The following is a 26,789-nucleotide window of genomic DNA, read 5'->3' as shown; positions in this document are numbered from 1 at the left end:
ACTCCCTTTTAAAATATTCATTAACACGTTTCATTTCATACCCATATCGTACAAACAACACATTCCCTAGGGGTTACCCTAGGTTCATTTTCCTACATGGTGATTTGCCCTTATTTTGTCTCCATAGCTCTCAACTGAGTATGTAATGTTCGGTTACATCCGTACTTAGCCTTCCTTACTTGTTTTTCGTTAAGTTTGTCACAATCGGCGACAATATACCATACAGGGCAGGCATCTAATGAGTCTGTAAATTTGTTAACCACTACCTGCGAAAGGGTTTGAAAAAATGAGCTTTCAAAAAAACTTCATATGCTATGGGAAATGGCCTGTGCAGGCTGGGATGTTCAGTAGGTAGGTATAACAGTTTCTATGACGGAGTGATAATTTGATTTTTTTGTTTTTATGATTTAAGCATTCTAAGAACATCGCAAGAAATGCCTCAAGGAAAAAATTGTATATATTTGATAACAAATATATATGACCATACTTCTTTCTTACGAAAACCCGCGTTGGCAACTTAAATTTTCCATACAGTATGAGGCATTTTTTCTTATGATCTGCGTTTTTCTTTCTTACGAAAACCCGCGTTGGCAACTTAAATTTTCCATACAGTAAGAGGCATTTTTTCTTATGATCTGCGTTTTTCCTTAAGAAAAATTGACGGGGAAAAATTTCTTGAGTGTCATTATGGAGTTTTCTCATTTCTGGCGATGCCCGTAGTAAGCTTTAAAAAGACAAAGTTGCGCAAAATGTCATACCTAAATAATTTGTTTGTCAAAACAATTATAGGCTTGATATGCAAAATTTTGGCTAAATTGGGTATTTTCACTTTATTGTCAATAAAATCAACATTTATTCATGTATTTTCACGAAATAAGGTTTCAATTATTTATAATGTTTACAGTTTTAAGACAGTTTCAAGACCATAAAAATGGTAATTTTTAAAACCTTCGATTTTTTATAAATTTTTATGTGAATAACTCTACAACCGTCGATCATATAAAAAAAATTTCTTATCAAGACTTGGAGAAAATTTTGAGTTGAATCCACTGGTGTTTCTCTCAACGAATTTAGATAAGTAATTTCCAAGATATGATAAAATAAATGGAAAGACCTCTGTGAAAATTCGTGATTTTAGAAAAAGAAAAAAAATCGTATCCATAGAATTTTGAATTTTGGGTGTTTTTGTAATTAGGGGCCATAATACATCGAAATTAAATAGGTAGACTTCAAAGTAATTTCTCTTGTTGACTAGTGTAATCTTATCCCGTTCGTAATCTCCAAGTAATCGGATATATAAGATAAGAAATATATAGTGAACAGATGTACATACCTAAACGATTTTTAAGATAAATATAAAATAAACAAGTAAGGAAGGTTAAGTTCGGGTGTAACCGAACATTACATACTCAGTTGAGAGCTATGGTGGCAACATAAGGGAAAATAACCATGTAGGAAAATGAACCGAGGGTAACCCTGGAATGTGATTGTATGACATGTGTATCAAATGAAAGGTATTAAAGAGTATTTTAATACGGAGTGGGCCATAGTTCTATAGGTGGACGCCATTTAGGGATATCGCCTAAAAGGTGGATCAGGGTTGACTCTAGAATTTGTTTGTACGATATGGGTATCAAATGAAAGGTGTTAATGAGTATTTTAAAAGGGCGTGGGCCTTAGTTCTATAGGTGGACGCCTTTTCGAGATATCGCCATAAAGGTGGACCAGGGGTGACTCTAGAATGTGTTTGTATGATATGGGTATCAAATGAAAGGTGTTAATGAGTATTTTAAAAGGGGTGGGCCTTAGTTCTATATGTGGACGCCTTTTCGAGATATCGCCATAAAGGTGGACCAGGGGTGACTCTAGAATGCGTTTGTACAATATGGGTGTCAAACGAAAGGTATTAATGAGTGTTTTAAGAGAGCGTGGGACTTAGTTCTATATGTGGACGCCTTTTCGAGATATCGCCATAAAGGTGGACCAGGGGTGACGCTAGAATTTGTTTGTACGATATGGGTATCAAATGAAAGGTGTTAATGAGTATTTTAAAAGGGCGTGGGCCTTAGTTCTATAGGTGGACGCCTTTTCGGAATATCGTTATAAAAGTGGACCAGGGTTGAGTCTAGAATGCGTTTGTACAATATGGGTATCAAACGAAAGGTGTTAATAAGTGTTTTAAAAGGGAGTGGGCCTTAGTTCTATGGGTGGACGCCTTTTCGGGATATCGCCATAAACGTGGACCAGGGGTGACGCTAGAATTTGTTTGTACGATATGGGTATCAAATGAAAGGTGTTAATGAGTATTTTAAAAGGGCGTGGGCCTTAGTTCTATAGGTGGACGCCTTTTCGGAATATCGTTATAAAAGTGGACCAGGGTTGAGTCTAGAATGCGTTTGTACAATATGGGTATCAAATGAAAGGTGTTAATGAGTATTTTAAAAGGGCGTGGGCCTTAGTTCTATAGGTGGACGCCTTTTCGAGATATCGCCATAAAGGTGGACCAGGGGTGACTCTAGAATGCGTTTGTACAATATGGGTGTCAAACGAAGGGTATTAATGAGTATTTTAAGAGAGCGTGGGCCTTAGTTCTATATGTGGACACCTTTTCGAGATATCGCCATAAAGGTGGACCAGGGGTGACGCTAGAATTTGTTTGTACGATATGGGTATCAAATGAAAGGTGCTAATGAGTATTTTAAAAGGGCGTGGGCCTTAGTTCTATAGGTTGACGCCTTTTCGGAATATCGTTATAAAAGTGGACCAGGGTTGAGTCTAGAATGCGTTTGTACAATATGGGTATCAAACGAAAGGTGTTAATAAGCATTTTAAAAGGGCGTGGGCCTTAGTTCTATAGGTGGACGCCTTTTCGAGATATAGCCATAAAGGTGGACCAGGGGTGACTCTAGAATTTGTTTGTACGATATGGATATCAAATGAAAGGTGTTAATGAGTATTTTAAAAGGGAGTGGGCCTTAGTTCTATAGGTGGACGCCTTTTCGGAATATCGTTATAAAAGTGGACCAGGTTTGACTCTAGAATGCGTTTGTACAATATGGGTATCAAACGAAAGGTGTTAATAAGTGTTTTAAAATGGAGTGGGCCTTAGTTCTATGGGTGGACGCCTTTTCGGGATATCGCCATAAACGTGGACAAGGGGTGACTCTAGAATGCGTTTGTACAAAATGGGTATCAAACGAAAGGTGTTAATAAGTGTTTTAAAATGGAGTGGGCCTTAGTTCTATGGGTGGACGCCTTTTCGAGATATCGCCATAAAGGTGGACCAGGGGTGACTCTAGAATTTGTTTGTACGATATGGGTATCAAATGAAAGGTGCTAATGAGTATTTTAAAAGGGCATGGGCCTTAGTTCTATAGGTGGACGCCCTTTCGAAATATCGCCATAAAGGTGGACCAGGGGTGACTCTAGAATTTGTTTGTACGATATGGTTATCAAATGAAAGGTGTTAATGAGTATTTTAAAAGGGCGTGGGCCTTAGTTCTATAATGAACGCCTTTTCGAAATATCGCCATAAATGTGGACCAGGGGTGACTCTAGAATTTGATTGTACGATATGGGTATCAAATGAAAGGTGTTAATGAGTATTTTAAAAAGGAGTGGGCCTTAGTTCTATATGTGGACGCCTTTTCGAGATATCGCCATAAACGTCGACCAGGGGTGACTCTAGAATGTGTTTGTACGATATGGGTATCAAATTAAAGGTATTAATGAGGGTTTTAAAAGGGAGTGGCCCTTAGTTGAATATGTGAAGGCGTTTTCCAGATATCGACCAAAATGTGGACCAGGGTGATCCAGAACATCATCTGTCGGGTACCGTTAATTTATTTATATATGTAATACCACGAAAAGTATTCCTTCCAAGATTCCAAGGGCTTTTGATTTTGCCCCGCAAAACTTTTTCATTTTATTCTACTTAATATGGTAGGTGTCACAACCATTTTACCAAGCTTTTTTCTAAAGTTATATTTTGCGTCAATAGACCACTACAATTACCATGTTTCATCCCTTTTTTCGTATTTGGTATATAATTATGGCATTTTTTCATTTTTCGAAATTTTCGATATCGAAAAAGTGGGCGTGGTCATAGTCAGATTTCGGCCATTTTTTACACCAATACAAAGTGAGTTCAGATAAGTACGTGAACTGAGTTTAGTAAAGATATATCGATTTTTGCTCAAGTTATCGGGCTAACGGCCGAGCGGAAGGACAGACGGTCGACTGTGTATAAAAACTGGGCGTGGCTTCAACCGATTTCGGCCTTTTTCACAGAAAACAGTTATCGTCCTAGAATCTAAGCTCTACCAAATTTCACAAGGATTGGTAAATTTTTGTTCGACTTATGGCATTAAAAGTATCCTAGACAAATTAAATGAAAAAGGGCGGAGCCACGCCCATTTTGAAATTTTCTTTAATTTTTGTATTTTGTTGCACCATATCATTACTTCAGTTGAATGTTGGCATAAAATACTTATATACTGTAAAGATATTAACTTTTCTTTTAAAATTTGAATTAAAAAAAAATTTTTTTTTAAAAAGTGGGCGTGGTCGTTCTCCGATTTTGCTAATTTTTAGTAAGCAGACATATAGTAATAAGGGTAACGTACCTGCCAAATTTCATCATGATATCTTCAACGACTGCCAAATAACAGCTTGCAAAACTTCTAAATTACCTTCTTATAAAAGTGGGCGGTGCCACGCCCATTGTCCAAAATTTTACTAGTTTTCTATTCTGCGTCATAAGTTCAACTAACTTACCAAGTTTCATCACTTAATCCGTATTTGGTAATGAATTATCGCACTTTTTCGATTTTTCGAAATTTTCGATATCGAAAAAGTGGGCGTAGTTATTGTCCGATATCGTTCATTTTAAAGAGCGATCTGAGATGAGTGCCCAGGAACCTACATACCAAATTTCATCAAGATACCTCAAAATTTACTCAAGTTATCGTGTAACGGACAGACGGACGGACGGACGGACGGACATGGCTCAATCGAATTTTTTTTCGATACTGATGATTTTGATATATGGAAGTCTATATCTATCTCGATTCCTTTATACCTGTACAACCAACCGTTATCCAATCAAAGTTAATATACTCTGTGAACTGAGTATAAAAATAGGTAGGTACATTGTGTGAGGATGCAAAGTTTAAGATATTTTGTAGTCTGCATGTTTTTTTTTCGCTTTGTTTTGCCAAATCGTATGTCCGTCGTTTGTCCATGTTTATACCGGACAAATTTTCGTTTGTCCACCTTTTGTTAAAAAGTTATTTCAAAAACAAGCAAGGACGGGACTGTCTTCGGCTGTGCCGAAGAATTAATACCTTTCATGAACGGGGCTGAACAATAATCTTACCCGGATCGTAATCTCCAAATAATCTGATGTATAAGATAAGAAATATATAGTGAACAGATCTACATACCTAAACGATTTTTAAGATAAATATAAAATAAAAAATAGGTAGGTACTTTGTGTGAGGATGCAAAGTTTCAGGTTTTTTGTGATCTGCGTGTAAAAATTATGACTACGAATCACGTATTTCAACAATATATGACGTAACGTAACTAATTGATGAAATTTGATGAATTTTGAAGCTTCTAGCCGTAAGAAAGGGGAAAAAATAACAGTTTACATGGGGTATATAATATATATACCACCGATCTCTATGATTTTTTCAGACAACAATACGTAACGACAAATATACGTAAGCATTCGGTGAAATTTGAAGCTTCTAGCTGTTAAAATGGGGTAGAAATTGCGAAAAGTTTCTTATCTGAAAAATCGGTTGTATGAGATATATACTATATATACCACTGATCTCAATGATTTTCTCAGACAAAAATATATGCTATACACGTAAGCATTTGGTGAAATGAATCTCCGAATAATCGGATGTATAAGATAAGAAATATATAGTGAACAGATCTACATACCTAAACGATTTTTAAGATAAATATAAAATAAAAAAATTAAAGAAAAAAAAACTTTTTTAAAAATAAGCTTTTATTATTGGTTAATAAAATTAACTAAAAAGTAAACAATAAATTGACTCTAAAGAAATATAACACTTAATAAGTTCATTGTAAGCTTTGACGATAATTAGGCTTTTTCTTCTGCGACGAAAGAATTCTATATTGTACATAATTATATATTTTTAACATTAAAACTTTACACCTAAATTATTAAACCTTACAGTTTATATCACAGTTCTAATTGTTCTAATAAAAAACGTGTTGAATTTTGATGGTATAATTAAGAACATTTAGGATCTCCTTTTCTTGCTATCGCAATGTAACACGCTTTTATTAGAACAATAAGGACTGTGATATAAACTTTAAGGTTTAATAATTTAGGTGTAAAGTTTTAATGTTAAAAATATATAATTATGTACAATATAGAATTCTTTTGTCGCAGACGAAAAAGCCTAATTATCGTCAAAGCTTACAATGAACTTATAAAGTGTTATATTTCTTTAGAGTCAATTTATTGTTTACTTTTTAGTTAATTTTATTAACCAATAATAAAAGCTTATTTTTAAAAAAGTTTTTTTTTTTCTTTAATTTTATTTTTTACTTTTTAGTTCGTTTTATTAACAAGTAATAGAATCTTGTTCTTAGGAAAGCCTTTTTCTTAAATTTAATTTAAATAAGAATTTTTTTAAATTTTTAGTAGGCTCAAATATTTTTTAAATTAGTTACGTAATCTTTACTTAGTTATTTGTAACGTTTCTCATTCTATCCATTTCTTTTAATGCATCAACTTACTTTTTAGTTAATTTTATTAACCAATAATAAAAGCTTATTTTTAAAAAAGTTTTTTTCTTTAATTTTATTTCTTTCTTTAATTTTATTATATATCATAATCCGAATATATTGGGGCATATTCATAATCGAAATAAAATGTGACTAAGTTAGTTGAAGCATTTTTGACAGAGAGCACTTATAAAATTGTGTCAAACAGTGTTAAATAACTTAACTTTGCCTATGCCGCGTTCTGTTTACAACTACTTATTGCAGATCTCTCATCTGTGGGTTAAATCTGTTTTAAAATAAAATTCCTACTTTCGCTTAGCTAAAATTCCATCGCCAAAAATCTGTAAAACAAAATCAAGTGCGCAGAAAAGTATGCAACACTTACCGATAACAGCCTAACGGCGTTAGCGTTCGTTGTATCACAGAATTTTTACACTTTGAAAATGACGGCTGTTGTTTGCAAGGTTGCATTCCTTTGAGTCTTCGTTTTCACCATCTGGATTAACAAAGTCATGAGCCTGGACATTCGTGCAATTTTAGTGATGTAAATTGCATGGCGCCAGCGCCAATGCGGTGCCAGCTCAATGGTAGCTCATTGACGAAATGACTCCAATCGAATTTTTGACGCTACTTAGTAGTGAGTGCGTAGTACATTTCACTTGCACTATTGAGTTAAACGAATTTTGTTTGTCAGGCACGAGTTTGGTGTTATTGGCGCTACTGACAATGATGACACTGAGCTGATGGCGGTAGCGCTGGTAGTTCAGGTTTTGAATCAGAGAAAGAATTGATGACCCGCGCAAATTATTATGGCTTTGGCCGTGTAAATTATTATGTTGTATTTGCACCAAATAAATGCTGCGGACATAACAACCGGAGTCATTTTTGAGTTGTATATTTTAAATTTAATGGAAATTAATATGGGTGTGTTTGAGCGGCCAAATAATAATATTAGTATTGCTAAAGTGCTGCTAAGTTGATGGAATGTCGCTAATTTCCTAGCGATGATCAATAGATTGTCAATATTTCGTTCAACGGACACGCGAAATTGCCACATCTGCTCAAATTTTCCAAGTTTTTCCATTCTTGATTTAACTTAAGCTGTTATGCCAATATTTTTCAGCCAGCTTTTTTCAAATAGGTAATTTTTCCAAAAGCAAAATAAATTACAGAAAAGATTACAGAGGTAAACAGCCTTAAAATTTCAGCTATGTTGGTTATACACAGAAATACAACAGAGGGTTGTGTCTCCGCTTTTCACAATCGTTGAGATTCACCACGCGTGATTCACCACGTCCAAATATCACAATCCACGGATAGGTACCGGCGTGTTTGTATGGGACTTAGGCTGTTATGCCAAAGTAAATACAAATCTTTACCGATCACTGTGTTATCGATTAATTTATCGAATTCTAACAAAGTAATATTGCATTGTCATCGGAGTTATACATGTGTGCAAAATTTCAGCTCAATCGGACACCGGGAAGTGTATCAAATTTAACTTGAAAGATTCCATTACAGACAACAAAAGTGAAAGTAAATAAAAGCTTATAAAATAGGTAGGTACTTTGTGTGAGGATGCAAAGTTTCAGGTTTTTTTTGGTCTGCGTGTAAAAACTATGACTACGAATCACGTATTTCAACAATATATGACGTAAACGTAGCTATTTGATGAACTTTTATGAATTTTGAAGCTTCTAGCCGTAAAAAGGGGGCAAAAGATACAGTAATATATGTACCACCGATCTCTATGATTTTTTCAGACAACAATATATGCTATATACGTAAGCATTTGGTGAAATTTGAAGCTTCCAGCTGTTAAAATGGGGCAGAAATTGCGCAAAGTTTCTTATCTGAACAATCGGTTGTATGAGATATATACTATATATACCACCGATCTCAATGATTTTTTCAGACAACCATATATGCTATACACGTAAACATTTGGTGAAATTTGAACATATCTAAACGATTTTTAAGATAAATATAAAATAAAAAATAGGTAGGTACTTTGGGTGAGGATGCAAAGTTTCAGGTTTTTTGTGGTCTGCGTGTAAAAACTATGACTACGAATCACGTATTTCAACAATATATGACGTAAACGCAACTATTTGATGAAATTGTATGAATTTTGAAGCTTCTAGCCGTAAAAAAGGGGCAAAAAATACAGTTTATATGGGTTATGTAATGTATGTACCACCGATCTCTATGATTTTTCAGACAACAATATATGCTATACACGTAAACATTTGGTGAAATTTGAACATATCTAAATGATTTTTAAGATAAATATAAAATAAACAAGTAAGGAAGGCTAAGTTCGGGTGTAACCGAACATTACATACTCAGTTGAGAGCTATGGAGACAAGATAAGGAAAATCACCATGTAGGAAAATGAACCTAGGGTAACCCTGGAATGTGGTTGTATGACATGTGTATCAAATGGGAGGTATTAAAGAGTATTTTAAGAGAGAGTAGGCCATAGTTCTATGGATGGACGCCATTTAGGGATATCGCCATAAAGGTGGACCAGGGCTGACTCTAGAATGTGTTTGTACGATATGGGTATCAAATGAAAGGTGATAATGAGTACTTTAAAAGGGAATGGGCTTTAGTTCTATAGGTGAACGCCTTTTCGAGAAATCGCCATAAAGGTGGACCAGGGGTGACTCTAGAATATGTTTGTACGATATGGGTATCAAATGAAAGCTGTTAATGAATATTTTGAAAAGCAGTGATCCTTAGTTCCATAGGTGGACGCCGTTTCGAGATATCGCCATAAAGGTGGACCAGGGGTGTCTCTAGTTGTACGATATGGGAATCAAATGAAAGGTGTTACTGAGCATTTTAAGAGGGAGTGGGCATTAGGTCTATAGGTGCACGCCTTTTCGAAATGTCGCCATTAGGGTGGGCCAGGGGTGACTCCAGAATGTGTTTGTATGATATGGGTATCAAATGAAAGATGGTAATGAGTATTTTAAAAGGGAGTAATCCTTAGTTCTATAGGTGGACGCCTTTTCGAGATATCGCCATAAAGGTGGACCAATGGTGACTCTAGAATGTTTGTACGATATGGGTATCAAACGAAAGGTGCTACTGAGCATTTTAAGAGGAAGTGGGCATGAGGTCTATAGGTGGACGCCTTTTCGAGGTATCGTCATTAGGGTGGGCCAGGGGTGACTCTAGATTGTGTTTGTACGATATGGGTATCAAACGAAAGGTGTTACTGATCATTTTAAGATGGAGTGGGCATTAGGTCTATAGGTGGACGCCTTTTCGAGATATCGCCATTAGGGTGAGCCAGGGGTGACTCTAGAATGTTTGTACGATATGGGTATCAAACGAAAGGTGTTACTGAGCATTTTAAGAGGGAGTGGGCATTAGGTCTATAGGTGGACGCCTTTTCGAGATATCGCCATTAGGGTGGGAAAGGGGTGACTCCAGAATGTTTTTGTACGATATGGGTATCAAACGAAAGGTGGTAATGAGTATTTTAAAAGGGAGTAATCCTTAGTTCTATAGGTGGACGCCTTTTCGAGATATCGCCATAAACGTGGACCAAGGGTGACTCTAGAATGTTTGTACGATATGGATATCAAACGAAAGGTGTTACTGAGCATTTTAAGAGGGAGTGGGCATTAGGTCTATAGGTGGACGCCTTTTCGAGATATCGCCATTAGGGTGGGCCAGGGGTGACTCTAGAATGTTTGTACGATATGGGTATCAAACGAAAGGTGTTACTGAGCATTTTAAGAGGGAGTGGGCATTAGGTCTATAGGTGGACGCCTTTTCGAGATATCGCCATTAAGGTGGGCCAGGGTGACTCTAGAATGTGTTTGTACGATATGGGTATCAAATGAAAGGTGGTAATGAGTATTTTAAAAGGGAGTAATCCTTAGTTCTATAGGTGGACGCCTTTTCGAGATATCGCCATAAAGGTGGACCAAGGGTGACTCTACAATGTTTGTACGATATGGGTATCAAACGAAAGGTGTTACTGAGCATTTTAAGAGGGAGTGGGCATTAGGTCTATATGTGGACGCCTTTTCGAGATATCGCCATTAGGGTGGGCCAGGGGTGACTTTAGAATGTTTGTACGATATGGGTATCAAACGAAAGGTGTTACTGAGCATTTTAAGAGGGAGTGGGCATTAGGTCTATAGGTGGACGCCTTTTCGAGATATCGCCATTAGGGTGGGCCAGGGGTGACTCTAGAATGTTTGTACGATATGGGTATCAAACGAAAGGTGTTACTGAGCATTTTAAGAGGGAGTGGACATTAGGTCGCCTTTTCGAGATATCGCAATTAGGGTGGGCCAGGGGTGACTCTAGAATGTTTGTACGATATGGGTATCAAACGAAAGGTGTTACTGAGCATTTTAAGAGGGAGTGGGCATTAGGTCTATAGGTGGACGCCTTTTCGAGATATCGCCATTAGGGTGGGCCAGGGTGATTCTAGAATGTGTTTGTACGATATGGATATCAAATTAAAAGTATTAATGAGGGTTTTAAAAGCGAGTGGTCCTTAGATGTATATGTGAAGGCGTTCTCGCGATATCGACCAAAATGTGGACCAGGTGATCCAGAAAATCATCTGTCGGGTACTGCTAATTTATTTATATATGCAATACCACTAACAGTATTCCTGCCAAGATTCCAAGGGCTGTTGATTTCGCCTTGTAGAACTTTTTCATTTTCTTCTACTTAATATGGTAGCTGTCACACCCATTTTACAAAGTTTTTTCCAAAGTTATATTTTGCGTCAATAAACCAATCCAGTTACCATGTTTCATCCCTTTTTTCGTAGTTGGTATAGAATTATGGCATTTTTTTCATTTTTCGTAATTTTCGATATCGATAAAGTGGGCGTGGTTATGGTCGGATTTCGGCCATTTTTTATACCAAGATAAAGTGAGTTCAGATAAGTACGTGGGCTAAGTTTAGTAAAGATATATCGGATTTTGCTCAAGTTATTGTGTTAAGGGCCGAGCGGAAGGACAGACGGTGGACTGTGTATAAAAACTGGGCGTGGCTTCCACCGATTTCGCCCATTTTCACAGAGAACAGTTATCGTCACAGAATCTATGCTCCTACCAAATTTGAGAAGGATTGGTAAATTTTTGTTCGACTTATGGCATTAAAAGTATTCTAGACAAACTAAATGAAAATGGGCGGATCCACGCCCATTTTGAAATTTTCTTTTATTTTTGGATTTTGTTGCATCATATCATTACTGGAGTTGAATTTTGACTTAATTTACTTATATACAGTAAAGATATTAACTTTTTTGTTAAAATTTGAATTTAAAAAAATTTTTTTTTAAAAAGTGGGCGTGTTCTTCATCCAATTTTGCTAATTTTTATTTAGCACATATATAGTAATAGTAGTAACGTTCCTGCCAAATTTCATCATGATATCTTCAACGACTGCCAAATTACAGCTTGCAAAACTTTTAAATTACCTTCTTGTAAAAGTGGGCGGTGCCACGCCCATTGTCCAAAATCTTACTAGTTTTCTATTCTGCGTCATAACTTCAACCCATCTACCAAGTTTCATCGCTTTAACCGCCTTTGGCAATGAATTATCGCATTTTTTCGGTTTTTCGAAATTTTCGATATCGAAAAAGTGGGCGTGGTTATAGTCCGATATCGTTCATTTTAAATAGCGATCTGAGATGAGTGCTCAGGAACCTACATACCAAATTTCATCAAGATACCTCAAAATTTACTCAAGTTATCGTGTTAACGGACGGACGGACGGACGGACATGGCTCAATCAAATTTTTTTTCGATCCTGATTATTTTGATATATGGAAGTCTATATCTATCTCGATTCCTTTATATATGTACAACCAACCGTTATCCAATCAAACTTAATATACTCTGTGAGCTCTGCTCAACTGAGTATAAAAATAGGTAGGTACTTTGTGTGAGGATGCAAAGTTTCAGGTTTTTTGTGGTCTGCGTGTAAAAACTATGACTACGAATCACGTATTTCAACAATATATGACGTAAACGTAACTATTTGATGAAATTTTATGAATTTTGAAGCTTCTAGCCGTAAAAAGGGGCAAAAAAATAGAGTTTATATGGGATATATAATATATGTACCACCGATCTCTATAATTTTTTCAGACAACAATATATGCTATATACGTAAGCATTTTATGAAATTTGAAGCTTCTAGCTGTTAAAACGGAGCAGAAATTGCGCAAAGTTTCTTATCTGTACAATCGGTTGTACGAGATATATACCATGTATACCACCGATCTCAATGATTTTTTCAGACATCAATATATGCTATACACGTAAGCATTTGGTGAAATTTGAAGCTTCTAGCTGTTAAAATGGGGCCGAAATCGCAAAAAAAATATATATATACTAAATATATATACTATATATACCATCATATATATATTATATATATCACCGATCTCTATGATTTTTTGACACAACAAAATACACTATATACGTAAGCAATCGGTAAAATTTGAAGCTTATAGCTGTTAAAATGGGGTAGAAATTACGAAAAGTTTCTTATCTGAACAATCGGTTCTATGAGATATATACTATATATACAACCAATCTCTATGATTTTTTCAGACAACAATATATGCCATATACGTAAGCATTCGGTGAAATTTGAAGCTTCTAGCTGTTAAAATGGGGCTAAAATTGCGAAAATATATATATATATACTAAATATATATACTATATATACCACCATATATATACTATATATACCACCGATCTGTATGATTTTTTCAAACAACAATATACGCTATATACGTAAGCATTTGTTGAAATTTGTAGCCTCTAGCTCTTAAAATGGGGCAGTAATTACGAAAAGTTTCTTATCTGAACAATCGGTTGTGGGGGATATATACGATATATACGACCGATCTCATCAATTTTTGCAGGTAACAATATGTGTAATATACGAAGGTATATGGTGAAGTTTGAAGCTTCAATCTGTAAAATTGAGTAAGATATTACAAAAATCCTCTTTTTCTGAAAAATCGGTTGTATGGAGGATATATGCTATAGTTTTCCGATCCGGCCGGTTCCAACAAATGTCTAATCGGTCACCCAAATACACCCGCTCACCAAATTTTATCAAGATATCTCAAAAATTGAGGGACTAGTTTGCATACAAACAGACAGACGGACAGACGGACATGGCTAAATCAACTCAGCTCTTCAACCTGATTATTTCGGTATACTTAATGGTGGGTCTATCTATTTTCCTTTAAGGACTTCCAATTATGGGTTTCGTGACGAAATTAATATACCATTTCATTTTCATAAAAGGTATAAAATAGGTAGGTACTTTGTGTGAGGATGCAAAGTTTAAGGTTTTTTGTGGTCTGCGCGTAAAAACTATGACTACGAATCACGTGTTTCAACAATATATAACGTAAACGTAACTATTTGATGAAATTTTATGAATTTTGAAGCTTTTAGCCGTAAAAAAGGGGCAAAAAAATACAGTTTATATGGGGTATATAATATATGTACCACCGATCTCTATGATTTTTTCAGACAACAATATACGCTATACACGTATACATTTGGTGAAATTTCAACATATCTAAACGATTTTTAAGATAAGTATAAAGTAAACAAGTAAGGACGGGACTGTCTTGTTTTTTTTGTTTTCTAAAATTTGCCTTTTTTGAAAAGGGAGATCCATTGATTTTATCATATCTCTGGAACGGGTTGTCCGATTTTGTTGTAGAAAACAGCATATAACAGCAAATGAACTTACCTTAAAATTTTTTAAATACCCTTTTTTAACTACTTATTGGTTTCAGAGTTATTTGCATCGCATTATAAAAAAAAATCGATTTTTTGTATTAAAAATACCCATTTTTCTTTAATTCGTAAAAAATCGAAAGAGACAAAAACTTACAACTTTTATTAGATGATCGTAAAACTGTGAACATTCCAAATAAGGCAAGATTTATTTCATGAAAATCCATGGATAAACGGTAATATTATTAACAATTAAGTGAATGAAGGGAAAATACGCATTTTTAATATTTTTGTTTATTTAGCTATTTGAGATACCTTTATTAAAGAAATTCTACAAAATATTTAAAAAGAGTTTCTACTTTTTGCTTGTCTACTGTAATTTTCTGAATTTTTTGATTCTCGTATAAGAAACTAATTATAATCCCCCATCATATTTTCGTTCCAGAATTCTTGATAACGCTCCTCCATTAACTTAAGTTGTTGGTGAAATCCACATACATACATAACCAAATATGTTCGGGTCATTTTTGCAGACGAATTTTCTACTGTTGTTATTCATTATACTCAGTTGAGCAGAGCTCACAGAGTATATTAAGTTTGATTGGATAACGGTTGGTTGTACATATATAAAGGAATCGAGATAGATATAGACTTCCATATATCAAAATAATCAGGATCGAAAAAAAATTTGATTGAGCCATGTCCGTCCGTCCGTCCGTCCGTCCGTCCGTCCGTCCGTCCGTTAACACGATAACTCGAGTAAATTTTGAGGTATCTTGATGAAATTTGGTATGTAGATTCCTGGGCACTCATCTCAGATCGCTATTTAAAATGAACGATATCGGACTATAACCACGCCCACTTTTTCGATATCGAAAACTTCGAAAAACCGAAAAAATGCGATAATTCATTGCCAAAGGCGGTTAAAGCGATGAAACTTGGTAGATGGGTTGACGCTATGACGCAGAATAGAAAATTAGTAAGATTTTGGACAATGGGCGTGGCACCGCCCACTTTAACAAGAAGGTAAATTATAAGTTTTGCAAGCTGTAATTTGGCAGTCGTTGAAGATATCATGATGAAATTTTGCAGAACCGCTACTACTATTACTATATATGTGCTAAATAAAAATTAGCAAAATTGGATGAAGAACACGCCCACTTTTTAAAAAAATTTTTTTTTTAATTCAAATTTTAACAAAAAATTTAATATCTTTACTGTATATAAGTAAATTAAGTCAAAATTCAACTTCTGTAATGATATGATGCAACAAAATACAAAAATAAAAGAAAATTTCAAAATGGAAGTGGCTCCGCCCATTTTCATTTAGTTTGTCTAGAATACTTTTAATGCCATAAGTCGAACAAAAATTTACCAATCCTTCTCAAATTTGGTAGGGGCATATATTCTATGACGGTAACTGTTCTCTGTGAAAATGGGCGGAATCGGTGGAAGCCACGCCCAGTTTTTATACACAGTCCACCGTCTGTCCTTCCGCTCGGCCGTTAACACAATAACTTGAGCAAAAACCGATATATCTTTACTAAACTTAGCCCACCTACTTATCTGAACTCACTTTATCTTTGTATAAAAAATGGCCGAAATGCGACCATAACCACGCCCACTTTATCGATATCGAAAATTACGAAAAATGAAAAAAATGCCATAATTCTATACCAAATACGAAAAAAGGGATGAAACATGGTAACTGGATTGGTTTATTGACGCCAAATATAACTTTGGAAAAAACTTTGTAAAATGGGTGTGACACCTACCATATTAAGTAGAAGAAAATGAAAAAGTTCTACAAGGCGAAATCAACAGCCCTTGTAATCTTGGCAGGAATACTGTTAGTGGTATTGCATATATAAATAAATTAGCAGTACCCGACAGATGATTTTCTGGATCACCTTGTCCACATTTTGGTCGATATCGCGAGAACGCCTTCACATATACATCTAAGGGCCACTCGCTTTTAAAACCCTCATTAATACCTTTAATTTGATATCCATATCATACAAACACATTCTAGAGTCACCCCTGGCCCACCCTAATGGCGATATCTCGAAAAGGCGGCCACCTATAGACCTAATGCCCACTCCCTCTTAAAATGCTCAGTAACACCTTTCGTTTGATACCCATATCGTACAAACATTCTAGAGTCACCTCTGTCCCACCCTAATGGCGATATCTCGAAAAGGCGTCCACCTATAGAACTAATGTCCACTCCCTCTCAAAATGCTCAGTAACACCTTTCGTTTAATACCCATATCGTAAAAACATTCTAGAGTCACCCCTGGCCCACCCTATTGGCAATATCTCGAAAAGGCGTCCACCTATAGACCTAATGCCCACTCCCTCTTAAAATGCTCAGTAACACATTTCGTTTGATACCCATATCGTACAAACATTCTAGAGTCACCCCTGGCCCACCCTAATGGCGATATCTCGAAAAGGCGTCCACCTATAGACCTAATGCCCACTCCCTCTTAAAATACTCAGTAACACCTTTCGTTTGATACCCATATCGTACAAACATTCTAGAGTCACCCTTGGTCCACCTTTATGGCGATATCCCGAAAAGGCGTCCACCTATAGAACTAAGGATTACTCCCTTTTAAAATACTCATTACCACCTTTCATTTGATACCCATATCGTACAAACACATTCTAGAGTCACCCTGGCCCACCCTAATGGCGATATCTCGAAAAGGCGTCCACCTATAGACCTAATGCCCACTCCCTCTTAAAATGCTCAGTAACACCTTTGGTTTGATACCCATATCGTACAAACATCCTAGAGTCATCCCTGGCCCACACTAATGGCGATATCTCGAAAAGGCGTCCACTTATAGACCTAATGCCCACTCCCTCTTAAAATGCTCAGTAACACCTTTCGTTTGATACCCATATCGTGCAAACATTCTAGAGTTACCCTTGGTCCACTTTTATGGCGATATCTCGAAAAGGCGTCCACATATAGAACTAAGGATTACTTCCTTTTAAAATACTCATTACCACCTTTCATTTGATACCCATATCGTACAAACACATTCTAGAGTCACCCCTGGCCCACCCTAATGGCGATATCTCGAAAAGGCGTCCACCTATAGACCTAATGCCCACTCCCTCTTAAAATGCTCAGTAACACCTTTCGTTTGATGCCCATATCGTACAAACATTCTAGAGTCACCCCTGGCCCACACTAATGGCGATATCTCGAAAAGGCGTCCACCTATAGACCTAATGCCCACTCCCTCTTAAAATGCTCAGTAACGCCTTTCGTTTGATACCCATATCGTACAAACACATTCTAGAGTCACCCCTGGCCCACCCTAATGACGATATCTCGAAAAGGCGTCCACCTATAGACCTCATGCCCACTCCCTCTTGAAATGCTCAGTAACACCTTTCGTTTGATACCCATATCGTACAAACAAATTCTAGAGTCAGCCCTGGTCCACCTTTATGGCGATATCCCTAAATGGCGTCCATCCATAGAACTATGGCCTACTCTCTCTTAAAATACTCTTTAATACCTTCCATTTGATACACATGTCATACAACCACATTCCAGGGTTACCCTAGGTTCATTTTCCTACATGGTGATTTTCCTTATTTTGTCTCCATAGCTCTCAACTGAGTATGTAATGTTCGGTTACGCCCGAACTTAGCCTTCCTTACTTGTTTTTTTTTTAATTCACTAACCAATTAATAGTTTTTTGCCGTTGTCGACAACTTGACTTTTCGCGATCAGGAATGCGAGTTAAATAACATTGAATGAACTGAATGAATTACTTTAAATAGTAGCAGGCCACTTCGATTTTCAAAAGAATGTATCTTATTTTCGTTAAGTTTGTCACAATCGGCGACAATATACCATACAGGGCAGGCATCTAATGAGTCTGTAAATTTGTTAACCACTACCTGCGAAAGGGTTTGAAAAATGAGCTTTCAAAAAAACTTCATATGCTATGGGAAATGGCCTGTGCAGGCTGGGATGTTCAGTAGGTAGGTATAACAGTTTCTATGACGGAGTGATAATTTGATTTTTTTGTTTTTATGATTTAAGCATTCTAAGAACATCGCAAGAAATTCCTCAAGGAAAAAATTGTATATATTTGATAACAAATATATATGACCATACTTCTTTCTTACGAAAACCCGCGTTGGCAACTTAAATTTTCCATACAGTAAGAGGCATTTTTTCTTATGATCTGCGTTTTTCCTTAAGAAAAATTGATGGGGAAAAATTTCTTGAGTGTCATTATGGATTTTTCTCATTTCTGGCGATGCCCGTAGTAAGCTTTAAAAAGACAAAGTTGCGCAAAATGTCATACCTAAATAATTTGTTTGTCAAAACAATTATAGGCTTGATATGCAAAATTTTCGCTAAATTGGGTATTTTCACTTTATTGTCAATAAAACCAACATTTATTCATGTATTTTCACGAAATAAGGTTTCAATTATTTATAATGTTTACAGTTTTAAGACAGTTTTAAGACCGTAAAAATGGTAATTTTTAAAACCTTCGATTTTTTATAAATTTTTATGTGAATAACTCTACAACCGTCGATCATATAAAAAAAATTTCTTATCAAGACTTGAAGAAAATTTTGAGTTGAATCCACTGGTGTTTCTCTCAACGAATTTAGATAAGTAATTTCCAAGATATGATAAAATAAATGGAAAGACCTCTGTGAAAATTCGTGATTTTAGAAAAAGAAAAAAAAATCGTATCCATAGAATTTTGAATTTTGGGTGTTTTTGTAATTAGGGGCCATAATACATCGAAATTAAATAGGTAGACTTCAAAGTAATTTCTCTTGTTGACTAGTGTAATCTTATCCCGTTCGTAATCTCCAAGTAATCGGATATATAAGATAAGAAATATATAGTGAACAGATGTACATACCTAAACGATTTTTAAGATAAATATAAAATAAAAATAGGTAGGTACTTTGTGTGAGGATGCAAAGTTTCAGGATTTTGTAGTCTGCATGTAAAAACTGTGACTACGAATCACGTATTTCAACAACATATGAAGTAGCGTAACTATTTGATGAAAAAAAAAAAAAAAATAAAGAAATTTGTTGAAATTTGAAGCTTCTAGCCGTAAAAAAGGGGGCAAAAATTACAGTTTATATGAGGTATATAATATATATACCACCGATCTCCATGATTTTTTCAGACAACAATATACGCTATATACGTAAGAAATTGGTGAAATTTTAAGCTTCTAGCTGTTAAAATGGGGCAGAAATTGCGCAAAGTTTCTTATCTGAACAATCGGTTGTATGAGGTATATACTATATATATCACCGATATCTATGATTTTTTCAGATACAATATATGCTATACACGCAAGCATTTGGTGAAATTTGAAGCCTCTAGCTTTTAAAATGGTGCTGAAATTGCAAAAAGAAATATATATATAGTATATATACTATATACTATATATACCACCGGTCTCTATGATTTTTTCAGACAACAATATATGATATACACGTAAGCATTTGGTGAAATTTGAACATATCTAAACGATTTTTAAGATAAAATAAAAAATTGGTAGGTACTTTGTGTGAGGATGCAAAGCTTCACGTTTTTTGTGGTCTGCATGTAAAAACTATGACTACGAATCACGTATTTCAACTATTTCAAAATATATGACGTAAACGTAACTGATGAATTTTTAAGCTTCTAGCCGTAAAAAAGGGGCAAAAATTACAGTTTATATGGGGTATATTATATATATACCACCGATCTCTATGACTTTTCAGACAACAATATATGCTATATACGTAAGCATTTGGTGAAACTTGAAGCTTCTAGCTGTTAAAATGGGGCAGAAATTGCGCAAAGTTTCTTATCTGAACAATCGGTTGTATGAGATATATACTATGTATACCACCGATCTCAATGATTTTTTCAGACAACAATATATGCTATAGACGTAAGCATTTGGTGAAATTTGAAGCTTCTAGCTGAAAAATGGGGCTGAAATTGAAAAAAATATATATATATACCATATATATATATACTATATATACCATCATATACATATTATATATATCACCGATCTCTATGATTTTTTCACACAACAATATATATTATATACGTAAGCAATCGATGGAATTTGAAGCTTATAGCTGTTAAAATGGGGTAGAAATTGCGAAAAGTTTCTTATCTGAACAATCGGTTGTATGAGATATATACTATATATACCACCGATCTTTATGGTTTTTTTAGACAACAATATATGTTATATACGTAAGCATTTTGTGAAATTTGAAGCTTCTAACTGTTAAAATGGGGCTGAAATTGCGAAAATATATATATATACTATATATACCACCATATATATACTATATGTACCACCGATCTTTACGATTTTTTCAGACAACAATATATGCTATATGCGTAAGCATTCGCTGAAATTTTAAGCCTCTAGCTCTTAAAATAGGGCAGTAATTACGAAAAGTTTCTTATCTAAACAATCAGTTGTGGGGATATATACTATATATACATATATACATATATTTTCAGACAGCAATATGTGCAATATACGAAAGTATATGGTGAAGCTTCAATCTGATAAATTGAAGAAGATATGACAAAAATCCTCTTTTTCTGAAAAATTGGTTGTATGGAGGATAGATAGATAGATGTTGTGAGGTTAAGCACTGCGACCTATTGGTCTATTGTGCCCTCATTCTCTTTACAACACTTCATCCAAGCCGAGTTCTCTGAGAAAATCCAGAATTGCTCTTGGCTTCAGAGAATGTATGTGACTATTTTCTAATTTGGATGATCCTAGGATCCTAAGCCTTCGTCTCGCGACTGCATCACATTCCTTCAGGATGTGTTCTGCAGACTCATCTTCGGCATCACAGAATCGACAGAGGCTACTAGCCGATATATCCAATTTATGCATATGGTTCTTTAGCCTACAGTGACCTGTGAGTATTCCTGTTAAAATCCTAAGGCTGCTTTTTGGGAGATTAATCATAGCCTTATTTCGCTTTGAGTTGTACCCTCCTATTAGTGCCTTTGCCTGCCGAAGTCCTGGACTTTCACGCCAGTGTTGTTCTCTGAGGCACGCCTCCTTTTGTCTAAATTCCTCCCTTATTGTAAGTGACCCTATTGGGACCATAGGCTCGGGACCTATTGGATTTCCGGCCGCTGCCAACCTGGCAAGCTCGTCCGCTCGCTCGTTACCATCCACTCCTCTGTGTCCAGGTACCCATGCTAGACGGATGGTGTTATTAACTCCTAGACTGTTTAACCTCTCTACGCACTCAAGGACTGTTGATGATTTAATCTCAACTGAAGATAATGCCTTGAGTGCAGCTAGACTGTCGCTGAGTATAGCGATTTTCTCGTTGGTATATCCCCGCTGTAAAATTATCTCTGCACACCGGCTTATGGCGACAACTTCGGCTTGGAAGATGCTCGGATATTTTCCAAGTGGTAGGGACATTTTGGTTCGGGGGCCGAAGATCCCCGCTCCTATGCCCTCCGGCGTCTTCGAGCCATCGGTGTACCATATTATAGTATGTTCCTGGTGAATCGCTTCAATCCTGGAAGTGTCCCACGTGCATTTGTTCCCCAGCTCTATTTTGAAGCGCTTCTCAAACTTAATTATCTTCCTCGTATCATCTCTGGGAAGTTGGATAAGTGGAATCTGCTCCTGCAGCTTCGCCATTCTCCGTGACTGTATCACTTTGCCCCTTCCATATCCCTCTTTAGCTATGTTTACTAAAGTTCTTCTGGCTGCCTGCTCAATTATTATATGTAGAGACGTTAACTCAAGCAGCACCTCTATAGCTGCCGTCGGGCATGTTCGCATAGCTCCCGTAATGCAGACACACGCTAAGCGTTGAAGCTTCGAGAGTGATTTTTGTACGGTCACCATGGCTGCCCTTGATGCCCACGCAACTGATCCGTACACTATGATAGGTCTCACTATCATAGTGTACATCCATCTTAGGATCTTTGGGCTGCATCCCCAGGATCTTCCTGTAATACGTCTGCACACCATTATTGCTCTTGTAGCCTTTGATATGGTATTGTCGACGTGTTTCCTCCATAAGAGCTTAGAGTCAAACGTGACTCCCAAGTATTTCACCTCAGTCGTGTACTCCATCTGTACTCCATCCATTGTGATTTGCCTAATCCCTTCCAGTTTTCTTTTCCTGGTAAAGGGCACAATGGATGTCTTGTTAGGGTTGATACTTAGCCCTAAATCCTTACACCATTCTTTCGTTAGCCTCAATGCCCTTTGCATTATGTCGCAAAGGGTACTCTCAAATTTGCCCCTTACAATGATAAAAATATCATCCGCGTACCCCTGACATCGGATTCCGTTTTCTGAGAGCCTCTGTAGAGGCTCCACAGCAGGGGTGACAGGACGCCCCCTTGTGAACATCCTTTCGCAGTTTTGATCTCTACTGTACCGTCCCCACTTGAGGTTTCGGCAGTCCTCGTACGCAATAAGGCGTTTATCCACATACGGATTGGACGTTGTATCTCTCTTCTCTCGATTGCCCGATTCACACTTTCGTGTGTCGTGTTGTCGAAAGCCCCCTCTATGTCCAAAAATGCGCATAGCGTTATCTCCCCGCACTCGAACGCACTTTGGATTTCTGTGTACAGTTGATACAATGCAGTTTCTGTCGGCCTACCTGTCCTATGTGCATGCTGATCTCGATGTAGTGTCATTCTATCGAGAGCCTTTGATCTAATCTTGTGGTCTACAATTTTCTCCATTGCTTTCAGAGCAAAGGATGTCAGGCTTATAGGCCTAAAGGACTTTGGACTAGAGTAGTGCTTTTTTGCCACTTTAGGTACAAAGACCACTTTTGCTCTTCTCCACACTGTTGGGATGTATGCGAGTGCGAGGCTATCCCTCATAATCCTGGCCAGGTGTGGGATCAATTCCTCTCCCTGCTGCAGAAAGGCTGGATATATGCCATCCACTTCCGGAGATTTGTAGCTCTGGAAAGACCTTACTGCTCACTTAACTGTACTGTCACTGAAGAGTCCTTTGGCGAGGTTTCAATCTGTGGGTGTCGGTCTTAACTCTCGAACCTCCTCCGGCGAGGTTTCCGAGGATGCGTCCGGGAAGTGCGCTGCAAGCAGGGCATGTGCTCTTTCATCCTCTGTCCTTGTATAGGTTCCATCGGGGAGTTTCATCGATAATCGCGTCTCCCTTTGGTCCTTGGCTAGGGCTTTATGAAGCCTTGCTGCCTCTGGAACTTCTGTTATACCCTCGCAAAATTTCCTGAAGCTCTCTCTTTTAGCTTTCCTAATCTCTTTGTTATATGTTGTTAGATTTGCTGTGTATTGCTCCCAGTTTCCCGTGCGTCTCGCTTGGTTGAAAAGTTTGCACACGGTTTTCCTCATTTCCGAGAGCTTCCTCGACCACCAGTGGGTTTTACTCCCTGGGCCCTTTGATTCACGACAGCTAGAGTTATACGCTTCAATAATCACGCTGTTGAAGTTGTTAACCCTGGTCTCTAATTCCATATAACTTGTTTCTCTGTTCCTATTCTCTATAGTAGCAAGATTTTCCTGTATTGTATTTCTGAACATATCCCAGTTTGTGTTCCTGGGATTTCGCTTTGGTGGTCCTTCTAGGGGTATAGCCCCGATGACAAACTGGATAATAAGATAGTCCGACATGGAGGGTTCAGCGGAAACCCCCCATCCAGAGACTAGCTCATCAGCCAGATCGTTACCCAGGGTTATATCCAGGACTTCCTCTCTAGACCTAGTGATGAAGGTTGGTGAATTCCCAACGTTGTATATACTTAGGTCATTACTAATAATGAATTCAAGAACGGACTCACCCCTTGAATTGGTGTCTGAGCTGTTCCATACCTCGTGGTGCACATTGGCGTCGCATCCCATGATCAACGGTAATTTGGCCGTCTGCAAGATTCCGTCAGTTTCTTCACACCTTCTGGAGGGACCTCGTGGTTATCTCCCGCAAAATAGGCCGCTGCGAAGACGATGTTCCTTGACTCTCCCTGTATTTCCATCATCGCCTGAACTGCTACGAGGTCTTGACTCATAAACTCTGTAATGCAAAAGTAGTTAATGGAATTGTTAAGCACTACACACGCTCTTGTTCTTTCCTGAGAAAGATCCCAAATTACCTTATTATTTCTCTCTTTTAGGCCTCTCACCTGACCCTTATACACCCAAGGTTCTTGGATGGGTGCTATGCCCAGATTTTCCGAGGCGAACCTGCGTGCTATTACTGCCGAAGCAGCTTTAGCATGGTGCAGGTTGATCTGGGCAACCTTTGTGTGTGGGTCGGTCAGAGCTGAAACCTTAACGGCTCGTCCTCACCGGACAGCCGCAGGGTTTCCTCTCCTCTGCCCTTCAACCCTAGGTTCTCTAAATTCAGCCCTTCCAGTAGCTCCTGTGTTGAGGGAGCTTTTGTAGGCTCCAGACCGGTGATTAACCCGGGTGTTGCGCCTGTGGCTGAGGAGACGCTGGCTGGGCACTGGGTGGATGTTGTTGGTGCCTCTGGGATTTGCTCCCCAGTGCTCTGCTCCACACTAGCTGGGACTTTTTGTTTCCAGGGTCTGACCGGGACAAAGCTAAATCGGTAGTTCACCTTGAACCCAGCTTCTTTTATTTTTGTAAATGACGCCTCGTCGATAGCTACGTTTAGCCGTAAGCCTCCCTCCTCGGCACTGCTGCTGATTATACGCCACAATGCGACATTTAAGAATGTGTTTTGTGCCTTCAGCAGTTTAAGCGCGAATTCCTTGTCATTGCTCCTGGGGAGATACATAGTGACGGTATGCGTCGGCGGTATATCATCCCCTTTCCTCGTAATAAGGGCAGGGCCCTCCCAACCCTGTAGAGTTGGTGTGATATTAGTCAGCCATTCGGCTGTTTGCTCATCCCTGCAGTCTACAAGGAGTAATCCTGGTCTAAAGTATACACCGCAGAAGGCTAGAGATTGCTTTCCCCAACCCTTCGATACCTCAATCATTATGGTATCCTGCAACCGCGTCAGCTCTTCCTGGCTCAGGACCTCCGCCTGATATTGCCTTGGAAGCACCGCCATTCGTATGCCCTTTAAGGCATCCGAGTAGCCTTGCATTCTTGGCCTCACTTGCGAGGTTGATGGACCAGGTGCCGGCGGCGGCGCATTCGCCCTACTCGAGGTAGAAGGTGTGGGGTGAGCCCTCTGTCCCCTGGACTGTGGTGCGTCCTCCCGTCTTGCCTGACCTCTCAGGTTATCAGCGGGAGCGCTCTGTTTTCTGTTACGGCTTTGTTGGTGCCCGCGGTTATGTGATCCGCGGTAATGCGATGCATGCTCGCCCCTCGCCGTTTCTCGCTCGCCACTCCTTGATTTCCAGGCGGGCGGGTTTTCCTTACTCGGCCTCATGTGCTGCAGTGCCTTCTCGCGTGCACTGTCCGGAGTCCTTCCCTGCTTTAGGTACCGAAGATACCACTTCTTACCTGCTCCACTTAGCCCGATTCTTCTAGGGTCGTCAAAGCCACCTGGCTCTCCCAGTTCGGGCCAGCTTGCACCATGATGCTGCTCTGTGCCAGAATCCTCGAACGACGATGACCTTGCTCTGGCATTTGCGTTCTTATTCGGCGAACGACTTTCATGTCCCGTGTGTGACATCTTTCTTCTTCTGTCTCGCTCAACCTTGTCGTCCCTTGGATTGGAACGTTTTCACCCAGGTGTCTTTTGGCCGCTGATCCTCTGCTGCTGTGTCGATGCCTCTCTCTTGAGGGTGAGCGTTTGCGACTCTCCCGCCGCTCTTCCCTATCCCCTCGGGTTCTCCTTTGCCGGTTTTCGCAATGGCTGTAGCTGAGTGTGCTTTTTTCTTGGGTGGATGGGTGCCCCTTTTCCGGGCTCCTATCGCTTTTCTTAGCCTCTGCTCGACTTGGCCCACTGGTGGTGATTAACCCACCATAGTGTGGTTTGGCGCTGCTCTCTGGTTTCGTGGTGCTATGCCCACTGTGCTGTTCACTTTTGTTGGCCATAACATTCTTCACGGTGGTGGTTGACCCACCGTGGTGTTGTTTGTCCTCGATGACCGTCTTGGTGGTGCTCTGCCCACTCTGGCGCTGGAGTCTGGTTGCCGTATCCTTCTTAACTTTTTTAACCGTCTCGCTCCCGGACTTTTGGTCATCGTCGTCTCTGGCATGCTCCTCGAAAAGGGCAAGTTCTTCCGCCGTCAGGTTTAGATGACTCAGGGAGTAAGTTCTCTCGCCCTGTTTTT

The sequence above is a fragment of the Eurosta solidaginis genome, chromosome X (genome assembly GCF_040869045.1).
Source record: "Eurosta solidaginis isolate ZX-2024a chromosome X, ASM4086904v1, whole genome shotgun sequence".
In the NCBI taxonomy this organism is placed as follows: Eukaryota; Metazoa; Arthropoda; class Insecta; order Diptera; family Tephritidae; genus Eurosta; species Eurosta solidaginis.
This window is presented reverse-complemented; position numbering follows the sequence as displayed.